The 4619-nt window shown below is 52.7% G+C and overlaps 1 long non-coding RNA gene across 1 annotated transcript in view; it reads left to right on the top strand.

Moving 5' to 3' along the window:
• The first annotated feature begins 218 nt into the window (after nucleotides 1-218).
• The window catches only part of LOC138367589 (uncharacterized), a 10175-nt gene continuing 5774 nt past the window's right edge, over nucleotides 219-4619 (top strand). The window contains exon 1 of the long non-coding RNA XR_011229377.1: nucleotides 219-333. This is a non-coding gene — a long non-coding RNA (uncharacterized lncRNA). The remainder of the gene's footprint in view (nucleotides 334-4619) is intronic.

The following is a 4619-nucleotide window of genomic DNA, read 5'->3' as shown; positions in this document are numbered from 1 at the left end:
TAGGCATTACCTGGTAGATAACATTGTGTCTTCTTCTTACAGGTAAGGCACTTGTAGCCCCTGAGTGGTGGTCCCTGAGTATTACGTCCCCTGAGTGGTGGTCCCTGAGTATTACGTCCCCTGAGTCCCTAAGTGGTGAGCCCTGAGGTGTTGAGCCTCACAGGTGAGCCCTGAGGTGTTGAGCCTCACAGGTGAGCCCTGAGGTGTTGAGCCTCACAGGTGAGCCCTGAGGTGTTGAGCCTCACAGGTGAGCCCTGAGGTGTTGAGCCTCACAGGTGAGCCCTGAACCTCTGGCAGCGAGTGACACACCTTCACTCATAGCACAATGGAATAGTAAGTATTGGTAATAGTATTAGTATTAGTCAACAACTCCATAAGGGCCTTCATCAGGGTTCGAGCCTGAGCGTTGGACGTTGAACTTGAGTCAAGAGCGCGTCTGGGAACATGCAGCACACAGGTTCGACCCCTCATCATTGCCCTAGTGGATTTGTTCATTTGATATATCACGTTATTCTGATTTATGTGTGTATTAGTATTGGTAATATATTTTAGCACATATTAGTATATGTGCACGTGTGCAGGTAGCCTAGACTACGTGAAGGGTGCAGGGGCTGTGGGCCAGCTACGTGAGGATGAAAGGTCCCCATCACACAGGATGGTTAGTCATACAGGGCTAGATAGATGTGAAGGATAGATGAAATTGTTTATGTCATAATCTAAGATGAGGTCTGATAAAGACCTTTTGTGCCCTCTGTAATGCTTTTGCGCTACCGCTCACAAGTTGAGTATGGGGTGAACAATAAACTAGCCGCTTTCGGCGGCAACAATTAATCAAAACAGGGCCATGTGTTCAGTAGTAGCAGGTATCAAGGTAATTATCAAGCAGGTATCAAGGTAATTATCAAGCAGGTATCAAGGTAATTATCAAGCAGGTATCAAGGTAATTATCAAGCAGGTATCAAGGTAATTATCAAGCAGGTATCAAGGTAATTATCAAGCAGGTATCAAGGTAATTATCAAGCAGGTATCAAGGTAATTATCAAGCAGGTATTAAGTAGCCTGCACTGGAAAATTTTGGCCACATCAGTGGAGCCCTTGAACTCTACGGATGATGCTTGCCACATTTCGTTTATTACCGAAGTGTAGCTATCTTCTATCTTGAGGTTATCTTGAGATGATTTCGGGGCTTAGCGTCCCCGCGGCCCGGTCCTCGGCAAGTCCTCCTTTTTGTAACACATCCCCAGGAAGCAGCCCGTAGCAGCTGTCTAACTCCCAGGTACCTATTTACTGCTGGGTGAACAAGCGCATCAAGGTCAAAGAAACTCTGCCCATTTGTTTCTGCCTCCAGCAGGGATCGAACCCGGAACCTCAGGACTACGAATCCGACGCGCTGTCCACTGAGCTGTCAGGCCCCTAGGCAGGCAGGTATAGCTGTCCAGACATTTGATGTATTTGGTCATTTTTATTGTGTAATTGTTAAATATTGTTATATTGTTATTATTTTGAGATCTTGGCCGAGTTTGAATTTACGCTTACCTATAACGCTGGTGGCGCAGTGGTAACACACTCGCCTTGCGAGCGATGTATTTAGGTTCGAGTCCTTGCCAGGGAGGATTGTCTTGGCGTCATAAATGTTCGCCTCTGTTCGCCGAGCATTAACTGGGTACCTGGTTGTTAATCGACTGACGAGTCGTGTTCCTGGGGGAAAACGTTTGGGTAAGACTTACCTTAAGCTATGGGAAGAGAAAGCTGTCAGCTGCGGACAAGGGTCAGAATTCTTCTTCTCCAATACTTCCTGTAGTATACTTCTGGAGTAGTCCTGGCAGTAGTATACTACTGGTAGCAGTATACTGCTAGTATACTACTTCTGCTGGTATTCTATTGGTTGTAGTATATTACTGGTGGTAGTTGTAATATACCATTAGTAGTAGTAGTATAAGTATTATGGTAGTAGAAATAGAAGCAGCAGTAGTAGTATACTACCAGGCCAAGGAAGATTGACCTCCCGGGACCCTGACACAAGGGTGGATATTGCATGCGACAAAGTACAGGAGATGCCTGAGACCAGTCTGTCCTCACGTTTGATCTTAGTCCATGGGAAATGCTTGGCTGAACTTGCCGCCTCTTGGAAGAGATGAAGCAAGTTTGACAGCTTGTCACAAGTCTGCAGGGGCTTGCTGGAACAGCCAGATGGTTCTTCCTTCAGATGGAGCATGATGGAACATTTGACTTTTTATTCCTCGAAAACTTTGATTTGAGCTTCGCTCGTCTGAGACAGCTTAGGAAAGACGTCTCGAAGTCACCTGAAGGCTGGCGAGTTATACAACACTGTGTCACAACTCTGGATAACGAGTCGGTGCCTTCAAGTATTTCCAAAACGTCTTCTCTAAGCTGTCTCAGGCAAATTCAAACCAAAATGTCTGAGGAGGAATAATATCCATGTTCTATACTTTGGAGTTACAAGCGAACAGATAATACTTCCCAGAAAGAGAAACTGTGATACGTTGTGTTATTCTTTAATTACAGTTTTCCCTTTTTTAGGATTTCAGGAAATGCATTACGAATGACTGGGGGGCTTAAAGGACCCATAACTACTGGGTCCGCTCAAATTGCGTCTCAGCCTCTGGCAGTCTTTGGCCATTCGTCTCAGCTAATGCTCTTGACTCAATCCAGATGCTTCATCCGTAATGAGAGTGGCGTCCCGGGGGGAGGAGAGAGAGCAGGGTTGTTGGTGAAGGTGGTGGGCTGTCTGTCTGTCGCCTTGGTGCCCTGTACGGGGTCGTCCTCGTGTAGGGGTGGGCTGTCTGTCTGTCACCTTGGTGCCCTGTACGGGGTCGTCCTCGTGTAGGGGTGGGCTGTCTGTTGCCTTGGTGCCCTGTACGGGGTCGTCCTCGTGTAGGGGTGGGCTGTCTGTCGCCTTGGTGCCCTGTACGGGGTCGTCCTCGTGTAGGGGTGGGCTGTCTGTCGCCTTGGTGCCCTGTACGGGGTCGTCCTCGTGTAGGGGTGGGCTGTCTGTCGCCTTGGTGCCCTGTACGGGGTCGTCCTCGTGTAGGGGTGGGCTGTCTGTCGCCTTGGTGCCCTGTACGGGGTCGTCCTCGTGTAGGGGTGGGCTGTCTGTCGCCTTGGTGCCCTGTACGGGGTCGTCCTCGTGTAGGGGTGGGCTGTCTGTCGCCTTGGTGCCCTGTACGGGGTCGTCCTCGTGTAGGGGTGGGCTGTCTGTCTGTCACCTTGGGGGCCTGTACGGGGTCGTCCTCGTGTAGGGGTGGGCTGTCTGTCGCCTTGGTGCCCTGTACGGGGTCGCCCTCGTGTAGGGGTGGGCTGTCTGTCTGTCACCTTGGGGGCCTGTACGGGGTCGTCCTCGTGTAGGGGTGGGCTGTCTGTCGCCTTGGGGGCCTGTACGGGGTCGTCTTCGTGTAGGTGGTGGGCTGTCTGTCATCTTGGTGCCCTGTACGGGGTCGTCTTCCCTATAGACAGGGATACAATAGGTAGACAGGCAGATAGGTAGACAAGGAGTCATATAGGCAGACAGTCGGACATGGTGGCACCTCTTCTATGTCAACAACAACTTTACTATGCTTGTGGCTACGTGTGAAGAGAGAGAGAGTGTGTGGGTAAATGTCCTTGTTCTAATGTTGTTTATCGGTGCCAGGAGGGCCAGCTGGGCATGGTGCCTCCTCCCTGACCCAGAGTGCCTCCACCCTGACCCAGAGTGCCTCCACTCAGACCCAGAGTGCCTCCACCCTGACCCATAGTGCCTCCACTCTGACCCAGAGTGCCTCCACTCTGACCCATAGTGCCTCCACTCTGACCCAGAGTGCCGGTGGCACCTGTTGCTCGGCTACCAGTGACCTTTTGACCTGCCATATTTGTCCCCACTTGGCTTGCTTTATTAGTAATGATATTTCTCATTTTCCTTTTACTTCTGTTTATCTGTATTACTTTGTCTCCGTCTTCTCTCATTTTCTTGCCAGTTTCTTTTTGTCTTGTCGTTTGTTGTGGCATACGGGTGGGACTCCCCCCCTCCCCCGTCCCTGGAGGTGCCTTAGGAGGGTGGCAGTAGTTGACCCGTGGCACTGTTCCGTGACACTGTTCCGTGGCACTGTTCCCTGGCACTGTTCCTCTGGTGTCTCCCGCAGCCTCCCTGAGCTGGTCAGTTGTGGCATCACTTCACCCCGCCCCTCACAGCACCCTACACCTCACAGCACCCCGCCCCTCACAGCACCCTCCTACACCCGGCACCTCCTAACCCCTAGCCCAGCCTCGCCATACTCCGCTCCTCCCCATCCACCTCACCGTAATCCACCTGACTCCGCCACACACCACTCCATACTTCAGGAAGGAGGGACGGGCGCGGACCACCCCGACGGACCCGTGGTGCGGACCACCCCGACGGCCCCGTGGTGCGGACCACCCCGACGGACCCGTGGTGCAGACCACCCCGACGGACCCGTGGTGCGGACCACCCCGACGGCCCCGTGGTGCAGACCACCCCGACGGCCCCGTGGTGCGGACCACCCCGACGGACCCGTGGTGCGGACCACCCCGACCCCCCGTGGTGCAGACCACCCCGACGGCCCCGTGGTGCGGACCACCCCGACGGCCCCGGGTGCAGACCACCC

This window comes from Procambarus clarkii, chromosome 22 (assembly GCF_040958095.1).
Source record: "Procambarus clarkii isolate CNS0578487 chromosome 22, FALCON_Pclarkii_2.0, whole genome shotgun sequence".
NCBI lineage: Eukaryota > Metazoa > Arthropoda > Malacostraca > Decapoda > Cambaridae > Procambarus > Procambarus clarkii.
The sequence above is the reverse complement of the archived record's forward strand: the minus strand, read 5'-3'. Positions and strand labels throughout refer to the sequence as shown.